The sequence below is a fragment of the Megascapheus bottae genome, chromosome 1 (assembly GCF_031878675.1).
Source record: "Megascapheus bottae isolate mThoBot1 chromosome 1, mThoBot2.hap1, whole genome shotgun sequence".
NCBI lineage: Eukaryota > Metazoa > Chordata > Mammalia > Rodentia > Geomyidae > Megascapheus > Megascapheus bottae.
The window spans coordinates 62,888,504-62,909,431 of record NC_143509.1 but is presented as its reverse complement, the minus strand read 5'-3'; the positions used below and the strand labels follow the sequence as shown (position 1 = coordinate 62,909,431).

The 20,928-nt window shown below is 37.6% G+C and overlaps 1 pseudogene; it reads left to right on the top strand.

Moving 5' to 3' along the window:
- Nucleotides 1-15,293: 15,293 nt before the first annotated feature.
- On the top strand, nucleotides 15,294-15,965 carry LOC150069314 (high mobility group protein B3 pseudogene; annotated as a pseudogene).
- Nucleotides 15,966-20,928: the final 4,963 nt, after the last annotated feature.

Sequence of the window (20,928 nt, the reverse complement as noted above, 5' to 3'; positions counted from 1 at the left end):
AGTGACAAGGGTTGAATATGATTAACAGATACTATATGTACATACGTAAATATAACAATTAAAGCCCTTTATGCGATTTCTCAACAAAAATTAAAAAGATAAATAATATGAAGAAAAATAGGTTAAAAGATAAAAATGGGAATCCTTCATAATCTATTGGCAAAAATTAAGTGATGTAAACCTTCAGAGATAGTGATATATAATCTTCTGGCTTATCTGCCTTTGTCTCCTGACACACATCATCCATTTATCTGTTTATATCCACGTATGTATATAGATATCTGTTTAAATATGTGTATACTCATTGCAAAAAGCATCTCATGCTGTGCATATTATTTTATAAATTGCTTTACACATTCAACAGCAAAATGCAGAATCTTTTCATGATGATAAATGAACATTTAGAACAATGTGTTCTTATAGTTACACCTTTTATCATGTGTTTCCAAGGAATTTACTTGTCTTGAGCCAAAACAAATGGGAAAATTAGGTCATATGACCTGAGTATTTAGTGGCTATTGATACAACTTGCCATCAAAGACACAGAGCATTTTAAAATTTATGATTGTTCTTACTGCATTTTAGTGGCTGTGGAGCCGTACTGAAGCCTGAAATAAAAGAAAACTGTATAACTCTATACACACTTATCTAACTGCTGTCCCATATTTTGAGCCACATATTTTGAGTTCCTTGTTACCCAGGAATTGAATCTTGAGAAACACAGAAGCCATGTTCTGAGAGATAGAACTGGGTGTTTCTATTAGAAAGCCAGCAACCTCATATAGATTCCTGTCTCAAAGACTTGCAGCTTGCACAAAGCTTTTAAATGTGAAACCCACATGTCTGGGGTGGGGACTAAAGCCTAACAAAAGTAAACCATTTGGGGGAATACTCAGGGGCTAGCATTCTCTGGAGCAACAGGTTCCCTGGTCTAAACAAGATGATACATCTGCATTTTGAAAAATGGCCTATCTCACCTCTAGGCTTTTCAGAGCTAGGTGAAAAGCCCCCAACACCCAACAAGGTGCCAGGATGGCTGTAAGAAGATATTTAGACCCAGTATCCTTATTTCAGATGTTATGAAAATTCAACAATGAAAAACAAGACAATATATAAAGCCCGATATTGTTTAATCTATGGACACATCATCTTCATCTCCGTCAAATCGTTTTGCCATGGACATGAGGCTTCATGGCTTCCTAGTCTAGGACACTGAGGGCTGATTGGAAGAGACAGATCCCATTGTTCCATAATGCAGAATAAAGCTCTCACAAACAAAAAACAGCCCATCTTTACTTAAAAGGACTGGGGATATTGCTCAATGATAGAGTATTTGCCTAGTGGGCAAAAGGTCCTAGGTTCAATTCTCAGCATTGCCTAATGAAATTTAGTAGAAATGTTGTTTTGCTTTCTTATACATCATTTGACATGAATCTCAATTTTAAAATATTGCATGTAGATAATATCTTAATAACTACTTTTTCTTGTATAGCCCTCAATTTTGCACTCTGAGGTATGAGGTCATTCTTGTAGGACCATTTGGTAGTTGTCTGAGTATCTAAGTTCTGGCAAGTTTGTGTTGGTATAAAAGGAATAAGCGAAACCCTGTCCAGCTCCCTCTGCTCCTGGTTTAATATATAACCAGTTGCTTGCTTCCATCATTGCTTCCAGTGTTCTAAGAGGATACAACCTTGCAACAGAACCTATATCGTATCATTTGTATGCGCTATGATGACGTGAGGTCTTAATGATACCAAGAAACAAAAAGGTTTGAGGGTGAGGAAGTCAGGGTACATCAATTAAGTGTCTGACATCTCCTGAAACTTAATAGGGTAGCTAAGAAGTTTTCCTGTGTGTTCCACAGGTGATGCTTTGTAATAGTCCTCTCATAATTCACACGTTGAAATCTATTGACCAATAACATTTGAAATTGACATTTGAAATGACCAATACATCCAGCATTCTTCAGTACTGCATCTGTCTGGGAGAATACAGTGGTGAAACTGGAGTTGATTACCTAAAAATTGTTTCTGAAGAAGCTGTTAAATAGGGCTGCTTTTACATGCCAGTTGGGGTGTTAAACAGTGTACAAGGACTAAATATTCATTAACCCATCATAGGTGTAAATTTATGTTTAAACTAAGTGTAAGATGAGGTTTTCCTTTTTATACTTTGGACTGCTTGAGCCATATTCTAGCCCTGTACCATTCTTGCCCCCTCAATGCCTTTCCACCTTCCTCTGGTAGTATAGGAACTCTTTCCTACTCCATTTAGTTTTAATGAAGTAAACTTCAATTCTTTCCTCTTAACATTCAGCTAGGATAGATTCCAAAACTAAGTCTTGCAAAGCAGATGACCACATCCCCTGGCCTGGTAATTGGCTCCTGCATGGGCACATGACCTATTTTTACTTCCTCTAAAGTCTCTGCCAGAGATAGCAAGAAACAGAAAAGGTTTTATTCTGATAGGATTTCTTATCCCATCTTTCACCTGATCTTCCTTTCTCTTTGAGACAGTACTATATTTTATAGTCCTAATATAGTCTCAAATTCACTAGGGATAAGTTGGCTGATTTTGAGCTAACAATTTTCCAGCCAATCTTTCTGAATGCTGAGATCATAAATGTATGCCACCATTCTTAGCTCTGTTAGGATTTCTAAACACGTGAATGTTAATCTAATGGTAATTGCTGACTTACCCTGTGAGATAGATAGCCCAGAACCAGGAAGGAGGAAAAACTTGTGGTATTGTTTAAAGCTATTGATCTAATCATGTCTAAAGCAAATATATCTATGTATTTTGTTTCTGGTTCTAGGACTTGAACTCTTGGCCTGGACTCTGTCCCTGAACTTCTTTTGCTCAAGGCTAGCATTGTACCACTTCAGTCACAGCACTATTTCTGAATTTTTCTGAGTAGTTTACTGGAGATAAGATTCTCATAGACATTTCCTGCCAGGACTGGCTTTGAACCATGATCTTCAGATCTCAGACTCCTGAATAGATAATATTGTGGGCATGAACCATTGGACCCCAGCACATATTTCAGATAATAACAACTGTTTTTGTTTAAGCTTGCTTGAGTTGTATGTCTGTAATGCATAGCTTAAATGACCCTTGGCCTAAGTCCCTCTGTACTTTCTATACTTGACCCAACCCTAATAATTCCCCACACTTAAGTTACCCTCAGGGTAATGATCCTCTAGAGTTGGCTTTGGTTTCTCGTATTTGTGTCACAAACATATGATAAAAGTACATAATTGGTAAAGTATATAACTGATCATCATCCCCACCCCCATAGGATAATAAGATTTAATCAAGATTGAATCCACAAATGGAAAACACTGAGGAACAGCATGAAGTCCACAAAGGAACACATGATATTATAGAATCTAGGTTAGAACTGAAGCAAATTATCTCCAACAATATGTTTCCATCTCCAAATCTGGAGCAAAAGTGGTAAAGCCCATTTTGTGCTGAGAAGTATGTGTATTGGATGTGAGATAGTCTTGAAATTATAGGTATCTCCTTGAAAAAACTAAACTTACTTTATATCAGAACAGCATATGGTATGAAAGTAATTATACATTTTAATGAACATGACTTTTCCTATTAGCAAGCTATGTTGAGCAAATATTTAAAAATATTTACTCCAGTTATAGTACTGTTATGACACAATAGAGTGGGTGTTTAACAAGTTGGAAATGTGTATCATTTTGTTGCCTACATTTGACAACAACATATCTATATCTAAATATATCTCTCTTTGACATTTATATATGCACAGATATAAGCATCTACAGACAATGTATTTACATGGACTTAATTGTATAAAGGTTTGTATGTATATAGTAAATTGAACTTTTGACATATAATAATTTGTTAAGCTCTAGAAAGTGAGATAAGAAGCAGAATTTAAAACAAAATAAAATGTAAGACACTAAAGCCTTACTTTTTTCATATATTTTCATTGTAATTATTAGAAGGGTTACATTTACCAGATAGAATGTGCATTAGTTCACAAACACTGATACCTTTTCTCATGTCTTGGTCTCCATTTCCCACCCCCCACCAACACCCCTCATCTTGTTTTCCCCCCTTCCCTATCCTATTTCAAATAACCAAATAAGTATATATATAATATATCAGATAACAAGGTAAAATACTGTAAAAATATGAGATAACCAAGGGACAGCAAAAAAGATGAGATAACAGAGTACATATAATTACTCATTATATGGCTTTTGTTTCTATATCCTGGAGGTCCTTTCATTTAGTGTCATACTACATATAGCCTTATGTATCTAGGTTTTGCTCTATTATAAGTCTGCTAGGAGAGCCCAAGGTTTCTACTGATTATGACAAATGAGGAAAACCATTGAGTCTATGTTCCTTTGAGTCTGGCTTACTTCACTTAATATGATTTTTTTCTAAGTCTTTCCATTTCCTTACAAATGGGGCAATGCCGTTCTTTCTGACAGCAGCATAGAATTCCATTGTGTATCCACTCATCAACTGAGGGGCATCTGGGTTGGTTCCATATCTTTGCTAAATAGTTAAAGCCTTACTTTTAAAAGTATTAACATATAAACAAATGTCACTTATACTATTTCTTAAAATAGGGATTATTAGCCATCAGTAAGGTCTGCCCTGAAAACGGGCTTTGTTATATCTCGGAATAGGCCAGGTGTTGTGTTTCCTCTTTTGCATACATTTCTCTAAGTCATATTTGTGAGGTCTCTGTAGGAGCTACTGAATCCTACTTTTTTTTTTGCATCCTACTTTTAAGCTGTGACCTAAACAACTCAGATTGTCTTACTTTTATTATTTACATACAATTTTTGCTTTACTACTCTACAGGAAACCAGAAGGTACTACAAATTCAAGAAAACATCATTCCACTGTACAAAAGTGGATTAAAAATAGAGATTCCCTCCTTGAATACTTGTTTGTTAAACTTGTCATTTAAAATATGATGTAAAAATAAATTCTTTAATAAATTCTTTAATAAAAAAGTGGATTAAAAACCATTATGAAGATAGTTTAGCTTTCCTTTCTCATCAAAGGAAAGCAGGTTATCTTCACTTCATGTTACAATTGCCATATATATATATATATATTTATATATGCTGTTTCTTCTTTAAAATTCTTGTAGTTTAAAGTTCTACTGCTATAACTTGTTACTTAATGGATCACAATAGAAGCACATTCATAACTATATTTCTCTGGTAACTTCATCTTCAAATATACGTTTGTATTATATGCATATGTGTTTATATAATTGGACCATGTTCATTTTTAAAGTAATATTCTGAGAAAAGTGTAAATTCTTTTCCAACTATAAAAGAATCAATGGTTTTTAAAAGGTTAAGAGCATTGTATATGAAATAACTTTTAGAATGCATTGTGATTTGGGGAAAAAGTCTTGCAAAACTGCAAGGTATAAAGAAGTTGTGAAGATGAAGACTTTAGTGAGAAGACTAAAGTCATTGTTCAGATGAGAGCTGTTGAAAAGTGAATAGCTTTGAAAATGGGAGTTAAGAAGTAGAAAGCTGTGTGTAGATGTGGGAAAGAGAAGCAGAGGGAATGGAAACAGCAGGTACTGAGTCTGAAGTGGACTAGTGTGACCTAGGTAGCAAAAGCAGGTGAGGCTGGGAGGTGGGACGTGATGGAAGATGGGGGTGGTATAAGCCTGTGAGGGAGGGTTTGCTAGGCCCTGGTGGCTCAGGCTCTTAATCCTAGCCACTTAGGAGGATAGGATCTGAGGATCACATTTCCAACCCAGTGTGGGCAGGAAAGGCCCAGAAACTCATATTTCCAATTAAGATGTGAGGCTGTGGCACAAATGGAAGAGTGCCAGCCTTGAGTGAAAATGCAAAGGGCCAGCATGCCTAGTCCATGAATTCAAGTTGCAGTGCTAGTGTGTGCACTACATGTAGTGTTACACACATGCTCACATACACACAACATACAACATATACATATACACCAAAAGAGAGAGGGGAGACAGAGGCAGTGAGGGGAGGGGGAGGGAGAACTGGAAGGTCATTATAACCTTGACAAGGAGATAGCATCTTACAAAAAAAAAAAAAAAAGGACAAGGGAGAGGAAAACACTCAAGAATTTTAAGGTGGAGAGACAATGTAATTTGATTTATTTATTTTTTTACAAAGAGAAATGCTATTACATAAAGGATTGGGGGAGTAATACAGGGCAAGGTGGAGGTCAACTGGCAGATGCTAACGGTGTCTTAGTGGGCACCCCACAAGGATATATATACGTGTGTGTGTGTGTGTGTGTGTGTGTGTGTGTGTTAAATTTTCAGAGTCTCTTTCACTAGATTACAGTGTGCAGAAAATTGTTCAAACATTGTTCTGGGTGCTGTTCTGAGGGTGTTTGGAATGGAAACTAACATTCTAATCCATGGACACTGTAAACAGATTGCCCTTTGTCATGCTTTCCTTGGGGTTTGTCAATCCTGTGGTTTGGTTTTCTGAGTTGTAGTTTTGAGGTGATGGGGCTTTTAAGAGGTGGATCTTACAGAGAGGTCTTTGCGGGGGTGGAGTGGGGGGCTGCCCTCTGCAGGTTCCTTAGAAGTCTAAGGGATTCCAGAGAACTCTTGACTGAGTTGCCAAGACTGGACCTTCCTCTTCTTTTGTTTCCTATCTTACCTCGTTATCTCTCCTTTTCACTTGAGCATTTGGCATATGTCATCCAGGCTGAGATCCTCACCACAGGTAATGGACACCAAAGGTGTTTGTTTGGCTATGCATTGATGTTCTCTAGGAAAATGCATCTTTCCTTCCTTCCTTCCTTCCTTCCTTCCTTCCTTCCTTCCTTCCTTCCTTCCTTCCTCTCTCTCCCTTTCTCCCTTTTTCTCCATCTCTCTCTTTCTCTTTCCCTCCCTCCCTTCATTCCCCCCTTTCTCTCTCTTTCTTTCTTTCTTTCTTTCTTTCTTTCTTTCTTTCTTTCTTTCTTTCTTTCTTTCTTTCTTTCTTTCTTTCTTTCTTTTCTTCACATGGCCAGACTGAAAAATATTCCAATCTTTAAGTTCTGCTTCTCATTTAATATAAACTGTGTTTCTATCAAACATTTAACTGGTGATAACTGCTAGGAAATGATTCTTCAGGTCCTTATTGTAGAAGAAAGATCTGGATTGTTGGTGCAAAAGTTGATGCATTGATGAATATAACATTTGCTGTGTAAAAACATTGATACGTATAACATTGAAGTTGATCTCGAGACAGTTGAGAGGGAGTGTGTCACCAAACCTTGGAACATTTCTAGAATGGAAGAAGGAAAACTTAGAAATAGTAATCAGAAATGAAAGTTTTCTTTTGAGAAGATTCTCTTGTTTTTAAGGATTTCTTATTGGTTATGGGGCTTGAGCTCAAGTCTTCAGCTTGAGCTCTACCACGTCGAGCCACATCACCAGTTCTGGATTTCTGTTGGTTAATTGAAGAGTAAGAGGTTAAGGCAGCTGGCCTTGTCTTTGGCTCTTGACTGTTAAATCATCCTAAATATGAGTTAACTTTTCACTGAGAACATTCAAAGTTGGACAAAGTAATAGCAAGCTAAATCTGTATCATCAGCAAAGTTTTTAGATTATTTCTAATTGCTTGATCATTATTTCACATTTTATTACAAATGAAAGAAAGAAAGGCTTGATTTCCCATAGATAAATGTAAGTCAATGCTGTTCTCCCAAGGGTAAAAAAAGGAGTATGTTTTGATTGGTAAGATCATGTTGAGAGTGAATAGAGATTATGTACAGAGTATTATTAATATTTCATATTTATTCATATTATTAGCATATATTCTTTCTTGGTTTTTTGTTTTTTTGCCAGTCCTGGCCTTGGGCTCAGAGCCAGAGCACTGTCCTTCAGTTTTTTTCTCCAGGCTAGAGCTTTACCGCTTGAGCACCACTTCTGGCTTTTTTCTATGTATGTGGTACTGAGGAATCAAACCGGGGTCTTCGTGCATGCTAGGCAATCAGTCTACCACTAAGCCAAACTCCAGGCCCTCTTTCTTTGTTTTTAAATTGGCTTAGTAAGTGAAAATGAAATATAAACATTTTTCATTAATTTTTGTAAAGAAATAAATTAAGGGAGCAATTGATGAAAAAAATCTCTTTTCTCCTTCCTTCCTTCCTTCCTTCCTTCCTTCCTTCCTTCCTTCCTTCCTTCCTTCCTTCCTTTTTTCCTTCCTTTCCTTCCTACCTCCCTCTATCCCTCCTTCTTTTCCCTCTTTCTTTCTTTCTTTTTTTCATTTTTGTAATTGTAGGTCTTGTAGTTAGGGCCTGGACACTGTCCCTAAGCTTTTACATACAAGGCTAGTGCTTTTCCACATTGAGTCACAGACCCACTTCTGGTTTTCTGGTGGTTAATTGGGCTTTAAGGACTTTATTTACTGCTCAGGCTGGTGTTGAACCACGATCATCAGATTCCAGCCTCCTGAGTAGCTAGGATTACAGACGTGAGCCACTTGCACCCAGTTGAAAAATCATTTTTATAGGTAGGTGTTCCTTTCATATTATTCCAACTTTATCCCTATGGGAAACAATCACATTTTCTTTTTCTCTTCTTGCCATCACCAAGTCACACTATAGCTACTATTGAGGAAAGTATCTTTGCACTACTTTTGGTGTTGACTGCAGCACTGCTGATGATAAGAAATTGTAGGCAGATTCTTGGTTACAACAGGCAGTGTTTCTCTCTTCCAGCTTCACCCTTTAGGAATGTGCTTATGCAGTGGATATCTGATAAATTATGGTGAAAACATTTGTCAGAACTTGGTGATGGGTATACAAAGGGTGAAAGGGAAAGAAAATGGCTGTGAGGTTAAAAATTCTGAGAATTTAGAAGGATGCCAGTGACAAGAAAGATAGATGAGAATGTGTGACTGCAGAAATATTTGACATTAGCTAAACAGCTTGGCTATTTGCCTCTTTAAGTCCCATTTATTACTACTAAAATGAATTGATTTCTGCATGGCAAATATTGACTCATCTTTCAAACGCCCCTGCTAAAATGTCACCTCTGTGGAGAATTCTTTCAGACACTCCCCAGGCATTAAGTTCCCTCTCCAGGGCCCACAGAGGACACAGTGCATATACTCTTCATGCTGCTATGCTAATATTTCCCATGCTGTAATTTGTTGTTATCTATTATCTCTCTCTTTGACCAATGCATCTATGGGATGAAAACATTGCTTTTGAAGTAGATCAGATTCTATCTCCAGTTCTGTCCCCATAGCACAAGGACTCTAGAAATGATGAGGTTACAGGTAACATGAAGTGCAATAGCAACTGTGTAGGATTGTGGAAGAAATGAAATTGGAAGCATATTCAAGAGTTTGGCATGTGGCAGCACTTTGTTTATGTGCCTCTTTTTTTTGTATCTTGCCATGTCATGTGTAATCAAGGCACTTGCAGGTACTCACAAATGCTTTCTAGTGTATCAACTAATATATGGACACACACACATATATATATATATATATATATATATATATATATATATATATATATATAACCAGTTCCATGAAGCCCTTTCTTGTTATCTTCTTGATTTGGTTTTTATTTGACTATCTCCTACATTAAGTTGTGAGCAATGAACAGTTCACATACTGCACAATCAGAATGTTCCTACCATTTAATTTTGTGTAACTGTGGTGCATGGTAGGGTTGTACTTGTTCTCCTCGTGGTTTATGTAGAATTATGAAGCTTGTTGTAGATATTAAATTGTAAGTAATCTAGAAGGGCCAAGTTAAACAATTTTTTTTAAATGAGCCATGCGAGGTGGCACATGCTTGTAATACCAGCATTCTGGAGGCAGGGTTAGAAGAATCACAAGTTCAAGGCCTATCTAGGTTACATAGTAGAAATCCCTTCCCTGACACACACAAATAAATAAGTAAGTAAAGAAAGAAAGAAATAGTTGGTTTAAGCCACTGAAGGCAGAGATAAAAATCATCCCAGGAAACTACTTCTCACTTTTCTGACTCCACCAATGGCAGCATTCCAAACATAATTGAGCTATGAATAGATTATGAAAAATGTGGATGCTCTGAATCCTAAAAGTGACCTTTCAGTGATTTCTGAAGATGGTGAAAGAAAGGGATAGAATGCAGGCACACTATGGGGCTAGGAGCAGAAGGTATTGCTTCGTATACACCAACTGATATAACAATTCCTGACAGTGCACCAGCCATTAATGAAGCCTTCAAGCAGTCACATGCATGTGAAGGCTTAAAAGCCTTGTCCCCAAAGGACCATTAGGGGAAAGTCTAGGTCTGCAGCAGCATCTGTGTCTGTTGAGCAGGCTTTGCTTGATTACCATTGAAAATGCCATGACTGGCTACTGACCCGATTGATGGAGTGACAGCATTGCACAACTGTAGTGTAGAAAGAAGAGGAGAAAAGAACAGGCTTTCCATAAAGGTAGAAAACCTATACAATTATAGGCCGTCAGTGTAAGAAACCAGTTACTAACCTAAATTCATAGGATGAAAATGCCTTGACTTTAGCTACTATATTATTTATTCCCTTGTGCCTTTTGGGGTAATAGTGACGAGGAGGTTGGCACACTAAAAAGAACTGGTCAATAAAGAAAGCTGGGGGGGCGGGATTTGTGATTTCTTTGAGGTGAGAGGCATTTTATATCACATCTGCTTGTTTTGCTCTGAAATCACCTCCGTACCTATGAGCATTTCATTATTCAGCTGCCTTCTCCATTGACAGACAAATGTATGAAGTTTAATGGAGTCCCTTGGCTTTTTCCTTTGAAATATTCATGGCCCTTAGCAGCTTCTTTCAGTCTTGCCTCCTATTCCATTAGGGCAGAAACCACGGAAGAGCTGGAGGCAAGGAGCCAGCAGCAGACAGAGGTGAAGATGCTGACTCTCAGCTGCATGGGGGTGTTTCTTCCCCAAGGAGCATGTCTTCTTTCCCAAGATCTGAAAGAAATGGAGGGTGGAAAGGGTACATTCTGGGGAAAAAGGGATTTCACCATGTCATTTCTCAGCCTGTGTCTGCCTCTTCCATTAAATAAGAGGCTAGCTGTCCTCAAAAGCATAATAGAAATGGCCTCCATGGAACAGCTTGGTAAAAGATCAGGCAGTGAGAACACAGTATTATCTAGCTTCACACTTCTCAAAATAGCACCTTCTCATGGCCTCCTTTGAGGTTCTGATCCACGTTGAGATCATTCAGCTGCCTCCTTTCCAGACGCCCAGATAGTTGTCCCTTCTCAGTCATAGCAATGGCTGTAATCACTAATAGTATTAGTATAACAGGACCATCTAGTGACTTGAATACTGGCTTTCTAAAATAGAAACACACATACTATATGTGTGATATATACACCTATATATAATAATATGTAGATACACTTTTATATGTATATTTATTCAAGTCACATAAAATGCATACCATTTGCATACAAGCATGCATATACTTTCTTTAAATGACCTCTGTGTTTTATACTATCAGAAAATAAAGTAAAGCTTATATGAGTAGTATACTGTATTGTCTAGGGAAGAACAAAAGGCTTATATCCGATCAATATTGATAAGAAAATATTTGAACTGGGTTTCTTTTTCATTTTATTTTTTATTATCGAGGTAATGTACAGAGGGGTTACAGTTACATTCGCCAGATAGTAGATGCAATACTTCTCATATTCCTAGTCAGGATCCATCCACAGATGAATCAACCAACAACATTCACCTAACAACTTGTTATCCAGAATGAATCCCTTTCTAGCACAGTCTGTGTCATTGAATCGCTGCAATTTATTGAGTACTTACTATACTTTCAGTATCATATTAATTAAGCAAATATAAACATCTTGGAAAAATAAAGAAAAGAACCTAGGACATCTCAGATTACTTTAAACCTATGTTAGGAACTTAATAGCAGCACCTCATTCTGATTCTCTTTCCTACTTTTCTCCTTTTATTAAAGGAAGTTTGATCATTCTAACCCCTAACACATTTTTTAAAAAATACAATTTTGATTTTTAAAAGAAGAATGGAGTTGCTCTAACTTAAAAATCTGAGTAATGGTAAAATTATCTAAATTAGATGAATAAACTAATATAAACCAAGCATAAGCTGAAAATTCATAATAATTATTTCTTGTATAGTTATATAAATACTTTAACATACAATTGGACTATAAATCACATTAACTAGAATAATTCCTTAGGGAAATAACTACAAAGCTGCTGTTGTAGGTACAATAAAAAAGCTTAACAAAACTTAGAGATGCAATAAGCCAGTGGTACAAAAAAAGAGTACATAAAAAATGAGGCAAGACATTAGTTCTGATTATATCTGCCTTAAAAATTGCCTTCACTTCTTCTAGGAATGTTTTTCATTTAATACAATGAAAAAATCTTTATAGAATATTAATATGACATTTATTTCTTTTCACCGGAATGTGTATTTATTGAGCAACTCCCATCTATTAAGTACTTATTATAGTCTCGGCACTGATTTAAATATTTTATTCACATTGTTACATTTAGTCTTCAGAAATATATGAGGCAGTTCTTACTATTTATATATAGTTATTACTATTTATATATAAGCATATAGAAGCACAGGGAGGTTGCATAACATTCCTAAGGTTAATTATCATATGATAGTAATAGAACCCCAACTCTCCAACTCAGAAAGCTAGATGCCAGTCCCTAATCTCAAATTTACAAATACACATTTTTCTGCATAGTTTCAGACCATGAATGGGTCCTCAGGATGCCAAAGATACAAACCACATTCTTCTGAGGTTCTCACAGTGTCAAGAAATGAAGCCAGGAACCAGCTAGCTACCCCCTTCCCTATGAGTTCTGTTTCAAACCTACAAGACATCAAAGGTAATGAAGATGAGCTCCAGAAAATCAGAAAAGTAAATTCATACCCATACTACAGAATTACTTGAGTAAAGATGTCAAATACCAAAAATAATGAAGCTAATAATAATAGTAACAACAGTATAGGAATGTAAAAGGTAACGTGAGAAATGGAAGAAGAGGAGATGAGGTGGGAGAAAAGAAAGATGCTGGAGTATGTCACATGTATGTTCATATGTTCATATATATGTGTGTGCATATGTGCATATGTTCATCTGTTCGTATGTTTTAATATATGCGTATGCATATATGTGTATGTATATGTGTGCACACGCATTTGAAGATGGCAGGACAAAACCTATCCAATGCTCTTGGAAAAAGGAAGCATGGGGACATAATAGAGTGAGGGTTGGAAGTAACTGTATACATGTATGGAATTATCACAAAGAATCCTCTTGTATTATTGATGTTTGCTAATTCAAAATAACAAAAAAGATGTCACATAAGCATAGACTATCATGGTAGTATTTTTCCATCCTACTTTATGGCATAGCTCCTAATATAGGAAAGTAAAAACCAACATGAGGTCTAAAATGAGGTCTGATCTTATCTGAAATAATCATTTGGTTCACTTGCCCCAATATACTGAATAAAAAAAAATAATTCTTCCTGGTCAGATAAAAATAGAGCTGTTCTCACTCAGTTCCGTCAGGAGTAGGAGGGAAGGCTGCTGTGTTAACAACTGAGATAAGAGAGACAGAGATAAAAGTGACTCAGCAAATTAAATGGGCTGGTGCAGGGTTGGAATCATAGTTCCTATTCCACATCTCTATGAACTTTTTCCTCTTTATAAAAGTTACTTTTTCTTGCAGAAGCTTCAAAACATTAAATGATTCAACAAAATTATCATAACTGTTAATAGAGGTTTGGCACTCTTCCTTGCAACCTCAATTAACTATATCACCAGGCAATTTCTTCCTACAGGTCAAACAAATATAATCCTCCAGTTTTCCATCCCTGAATTCTGCAATGGAAGTAATAAAGCACCAGATATCAACTGCATATACCCCACTGTGTCAGAATCAGATAAAATAAATCGGGATTAGATGTTGAAAGACAGCTGTGTGATCTAAATGGAGCTGATTCTTAAATGTCATTCCTTCTTTCATAAGATACTTTCATCTCACATAATCAGCACATTTACACTTGTAATATACCCTCGCTGCCAAAATGTAATGACCTCATCTTCTGCTGATCATTTAGGTTAAAATACATTTCTACGAAGCATACCTGAAGCCTATTTGTCATCATCATTAGCAACTTTTACATCCTCTGGGATCCTTGGGTAATACTGCTTACCACATTGCATTAGGGTGGAGATTACATGAAAAGATTTATATGTTCAAATTTGCTTTAAAAACTGGTGCCTAGATGAGGCATGATTATTGCAAAAGAAATGGCTTTAGTGCTTGAATCCTTTGTGTTGTGTTCCAGTTCTTTATAGTATAACCCTGAGATGTCTCCCTTTCCCAAACTAAGAACCTAGACTGGCTCTGTACTTGCTTTGGGCAATACAATATGGCAGAAGGGAAGGGATGCTGTATTTTATAGAATCCTGCTTTCTTTGGTGCTCTGCTTCATTTGGAGAAAATTGGGTTAACCTGCTAAAGGAATGTAGGAGAAACATCAAAAAAAAAACACTACAGTACCATCATGTTATCATCTATCAGCAGTGAGCCCTCAACACATCATCTGATGCAGCCCACTTGAGTGAAGCCAAACCCATGTGACAATACCTAGTGAAGTGAGCCTGTTGAGAAAAGAATACCCACCCACAGACTTCTCAGCAACAGTATCAAGTAATTTAAATTTAAGTTTCAAGTGATGCTTTGTGAAACGTACTTATTGATATCAAAGACCAAAAAGTAGAGCACAAACTTCTATAATGTGACACTATTCCAACGTAAACCTGGAATGGATTTTTAAAATCACATTTCTCAAATCTTATTAAATCAGGAATTAAAAATAAAAGGGCCTTGAATTTGTATATTTAATAGGTTTATGGAGTATTCTTTTTTATTAATCATATTTTTTATCTTTTCTTCTTGGTACTGGGGATTGAAGCCATGACATTGTTCTTGCTAGGCAAGCACTTATGTCATTGATCTATATCCCAGACATGAAGTTGTTCTTAACTAAACGGATAAAAACCAACATTCTCCTTTTGAAAACCCATGTTCAAGCTTCAAAGTACACCTCACATTCGGAATGAATTCATTTCCACCTAATTATGAGCATGGAACTTAGACCTTAAAACAGAAAAATAGAGCCCCTTTCTATAGACTTAGTAAGGAAAATCTTCACATATATATCTACTTAAAAGTTTCAAATGCTAGGCGGCTCCGGTGGAGGCAGCTAGCGCGAGGTTGAGGAGTTCTGGGCCACGCGTCGTGCCCTGCGCTGCCCAGACTAGCCAACAATACAGTCAACATGGGTAAAGGTGACCCCAAAAAACCAAAGGGCAAGATGTCTGCATATGCCTTCATTGTGCAGACATGCAGGAAAGAGCATAAGAAGAAAAACCCGGAGGTTCCTGTCAATTTTGCAGAATTTTCCAAGAAGTGCTCAGGGAGATGGAAGACAATGTCTGGGAAGGAGAAATCTAAATTTGATGAGATGGCAAAAGCAGACAACGTTCACTATGATCGTGAGATGAAGGATTATGGACCAGCTAAGGGAGGCAAGAAGAAAAAGGACCCTAATGCCCCCAAAAGACCACCATCTGGATTTTTCCTCTTCTGCTCAGAATTTCGCCCGAAGGTCAAGTCTACAAACCCTGGCATCTCCATTGGTGATGTGGCCAAGAAGTTGGGTGAGATGTGGAACAACTTAAGTGACAGTGAGAAACAGCCCTACATCATCAAGGCTGCTAAGCTGAAAGGGAAGTATGAAAAGGATGTTGCTGATTATGAATCTAAAGGGAAATTTGGTGGTGCAAAAGGTCCTACTAAAGTTGCCCGGAAAAAGGTGTAAGAAGAAGATGAAGAAGAGGAGGAAGAGAAGGAAGAGGAGGAGGAGGAGGAAGAGGAGGAGGAGGAGGAGGAGGAGGAATAAAGAAACCTATTTATCTGTCTCCTTGTGAATATCTTAGAGTAGGGGAGTGCTGTGATTGGCCCATCTCTCATTTGAGATGTGTCTGTTGCTCTTATTAGGTTTAATTACAAAATTTGATCACAATCATTGTAGTCTCTCAAAGTGCTCTAGAAATTTTGTCAGTGGTTTACATGAAGGTAGCCATGGGTGTCCAGAGCACCTGAAACTGTATCAAACTTGTACATATTTGCAAACATTTTTAAAAAGAAAAGGCACTCATGTTCTCCTCTCTGTGCACTTTGCTGTGGGTGTGCCAAAACATTTGAAGATGTTTCTGGCATTTTGTTTTCGATCCGTAAGGTGGTGTTAACTCTGTGGTTATTGGCTAGAAATCCTGAGTTACCAGCTGTACATATCTATAGTTTGTAAAAAAAAAAAAAAAAAAAAAACAACCAAGAGAGACTCTTGATGCTCCTTGCCTTGGGTTGAGGATATGGAAGAAGATGCCTTTTAGAGGGGCCATAGCTCAGGGTGTGCACTGTGAGGCTGGACCTGTTGACACTGCAGTGGAAAGTGTGTGTGTGTGGGGGGGGTCAGCTGGCATGAAAAGTGTAGTTTTTTTTAGTTAAGTGTGGTATGTTTTAAACCTTTTGTTTTTACACAAACTGGAACTGTTCATTGTCAGCAAAGGAAAGTTCAAGAACCTTCTGTACTTAAAACACAATTTGCAATGTTGTTATTTTTTTTGTATGTTTAGAATGTTGAAATGTTTTTGAAGTTAAAATAAATAGTATTATGTTTTAAAAGAAAAGTTTCAAATGCTTATTTTCATATTTAAAAATCTGCAAACCCCGAGGCCGGGAGTTTGGCCTAGTGGTAGAGTGCTTGCCTAGCATGCATGAAGACCCAGGTTTGATTCTTTGGTACCACATACATAGAAAAAAGCCAGAAGTCGTGCTGAGGCTCAAGTGGTAGAGCTCTAGCTTTGAGAAAGTCCAAGGACAGCTGTCAGGCCCTGAGTTCAAACCCAGGACTGGCAAAAAAAAATCCACAAATCCCCATATTAAGAATACCATACACAAATGGGGATCAAGACATGTGAAAGGGTATCAATGTATGTGAATTAATGCACCTCCTATCTGGCAAATATCATGTAACCCTTCTATTAATTACAATAAAAAATATGAAAAAAAAGAATACCATACACCTTTTGTTCCTTTGGTCTTGACTTATGTCATTCAACTGGAGATATAATCATAACTACATAGACATAAAAATCTATGATGGTATATGTACTCTATAGACAATGTTTTCTTACATAGATTAGTATATATCTATCACTACAAAGACTCAGCTTAATTTTAATTATATTCTAAAACCTATGTACCAGTGATTGTATATAGAGATTCCCTTATTAAATACTTGTTTGTTAAATATGGCATTTGAAATATGATGTAAAACTCAATGTTAATAAATCTAAAAAAATTCGCTAATCTAATTTTGGTGAGGTTCTAAAGCTCCAGTTCTTTAGAAATCATCTCAGGGCCTTAGAATTACTGAGTCAAAACCCTCATTATCCAGTGTATGGTACAAGATGGACACTGGGATTTTTTGTTTAAATCCCTAAATTTTACCCTATAGTGAATCTTGAGAACCTTAACTCTAAATTTCTATCTATAGCATCAATTCAAGTTAAGTCAAAGGAGAAAGTTCAACAGAAAAGGTATGTGTCACACAGTCATGAAGATTCCCTATGATGGTCCAAAGTAGAAAGCCATTGCTGTAAATTTATAATTGGTATAAACTGAAACACAAGGGTTTTGATTTAATTTTTAATTTTAGATTTAAAATGGACAGATTCACAGGATATATGAATTTGGATAAATCCTGCCAAGGCTGCAAATGCACTCAATTGGCCTGCAGTCCAGGTGATGTGGCAGATGGGCTTTTTTCTTACCTGCACAGTGAGTTTGTTTCACAGTATGGATTCCTTTTAAACTTACTGGTAAAAAAGAAATGTGACTAGAGAACAGATTTAATGACAAATATTAGTTTGATTGAGTGAAAAATAATCCTACCTTGGCCTTCATTGTGATACTCTGATTCACTATAGTCCACCTTTGTAGACATCCTTAGTAGAAACCATGAATAAACTGATAAAACTAGCATCAATGTACTACTATGTTATTGTGCTACATGAGCCCTGAAAATCATTTCATTTTATTATTTTGAAATCTAATACTATTTCCCAACATATGCAAGAATAGGAAGACAAAGAGCATAGTAGAAAAGTTTGATGTTTATACTTATTACTGATTTTTGGTTCTTAATCAAGCACTTACTTTTTTATTAAAAATTTATTAACATTGATTTTTTACATCACATTTCAAATGACGTGTTTAACAAACAAGTATTCAAGAAGGAAATCTCTATATACAATCACTGGCACTTAGATTTTGAACATAATCAAAATTAGGCTGAGGGTTTGTTTGTCATAGATACATATTAATCTATATAATAAAACATTATGTCTATAGAGTCATAAGTTTTTATGTCTATGTAATTGTGTTTATATTTCCAGTACCATGTCCATAGCATTGGGTACACAAATATTGAGTCCTCACTCTTGTACTGTTTGGACCTAATATTTTTTGTAATGCTGGTTTAGTGTGCATGTATTCATATAGCTTCCCTTTGGAGTGAGATAATCTTGTTTCTCCCTCAAATGTAAATGCTAGTTTTGCTGGATATATCAGTCTGGGTTGGCAGTTGTCGGTCTTCAAGGAATGAATGATGTTTTTCCAAGCTTTTCTTGCATTTAGGGTGTGCATGGAGAGGTCTACAGTTATTCTATTTTTTCCCATTGTAGTATAGCTCTTTCTTTGTTTTTGCAGCATTTAAGATCAGCTCCTTGGTATTCGGGTCTAGTGTTTTTACTATGATGTGTGTAGACGAGTTCCTTCTAGGTGTTTTTGCTATGATGTGTGCAGACGAGTTCCTTCTAGGATCTTGCCTGCTTGGAGTTCTGAAACCTTCAATAATGTGAGTATTTTCCCTATTAAGGTTGTGGAAGTTCTCTGCTATGATTTTGGTGAATAAGGTTGCATTCTTTTATCAAGGAAATCCACCCCTTCATTGATCCCTATTATACAAAGATTGGATTTCTTGGCTGTATCTGCCAGGTCCCGGAGTTCTCTTTGGTGAATTCTGACTGATTTCTCCAGACTGATGATTCTCTGTTCCAGCTCTTGTGTTTTAGCTTCCAGTTTCTGTTGTCCTGTTCTCAGTCAATCTGTTGCTTAATGCATCCATTTTTGCTTGAGTTGTGGACACTGAGCTGATCATTCCTGCTGAGAGAGTATTAATCTTTTTTTTCACTTCTCTTTTGAATTCGAAGAGCTCCTTGGCAATTTCCTGCTTTTGTTTTTGGAATTCTGCTTTAATCTCTTTAGTCATGTCCACAATCATCTCCTTGAATACACTCATGTTATGTGTCTCTTCAGGTGTCATTTCTTGGGATGGTGACATCTCTCTCATCCCTCACTCTTGTTTCCTTTTGGGCTTTGTGTGGGACTTCGAATATTTATATATGTGGTAATTCATTGCTTTCCGAGGCATCAGGGACTGTTGTTGTAGGTTCGCACTGTAGTTGGTAGGTGGCAGTCTTTATTTGGTTTGGGACTGGTGGTTCTGGGAATCTGTGTATACCTGTGGTTCTCAGCTAAATTAGTACCGCCGCTGACTAGGTCTGAGTTTGCAGCTTTTACAGATGTGTTGGCCCATTCCCAGAGTCTGTGTGCTGCTGCACGGCTAGCTCTCAGCCCAACCAGTGGCCCAACAGTGGGCTAAAGGATGGAGATGTGCACTTCAATCTCAGCTAGCCTGGTGGATGGCTAGTTTTCCTACCCTGCTCCCGAGGGCCTGGGGTTTGGGAATTTCTGGGAGCTCTCAGCTAAACCAGCCCAACTGGATTCCACACGGTTTTCAGGGGTAGGGCCCAGCTGAGGATGTGGGCTCTGAGGGCAGAACCACACCTTTCTGGCTCTTAGAGGCGAGCTCAGCCCCTGCTTGTCTGCCCTTCACTTCCCTGCTGTGTTTCAGTTGCTTTGGCTGAGAGTCTTTCTGTGACTCAGTGGGGGGCCCCTTGGTATTGTCTTGCTGTGTGAGGTCTAAATTAATGGTGAAGTTTGATGAACTTCAGCAAAAAGTTATTTCTAAGCAGTCTCCATTTTGTAAAGTTCTGAGAAATCCCCTAACTGCCACTTCTCAGGAGAACTGTAAGATGCACCATCAGTTGGTTACTCAGACAGCTAGCAAGGACATTCAAAGGTAATCTCTAGGACTGCAGCTGTGTTACAAAGCTAGCAAGGACATATAAGACTAGACTTTTGTGGGAAACCATAACATAAGAAACTGTGAAATGTCTCTATGTAAAAGTTAACTAAAACACACGAGGCTGTGAGAATGAAAACTAAAACTTGTTTATTCTGTATTATAAAAGTTGTGCTAATTCTGTACTCAGGGCCTCTAAGTGTCACTGGTTTCTAATGCACGGAGGACCAAGCTCAAGCTTGCTAATAAACGGCTCTTTGTTGCTTGCATTGATCATGGACTCTGGTGGTCTTTCGGGGGGATTGTGAACTTTGGGCACAACAGCTGGAGGCTCCCAGCAGGAGAGAGCCTCACTTAGGTTTGGTTCAGTCAGATGCTGGCTGGCAGACTCCTGCACACCCCACCCACTGTTGGAAGGCAGGGTCTCAGCCCCCCTCAGTCTCCAGTTTCAGTGGCCTGGGAGAGGAGGCTGTTGAGCAGGTGGGAGCAGGGACACCTCCGCCCCCTTTGGTGGGGTGTTGGGTCTTAGTGCCCGCCTGCCTGTTGGTCTCCAATCAATGGCCTGGGGAAGAGGGCTATTGGGGGAAGGGACAGGATTCTGGATTCCTTGCCCCCCTGCACTTGCCAGTCTTTCTTGGATGGGGTGGAGGGG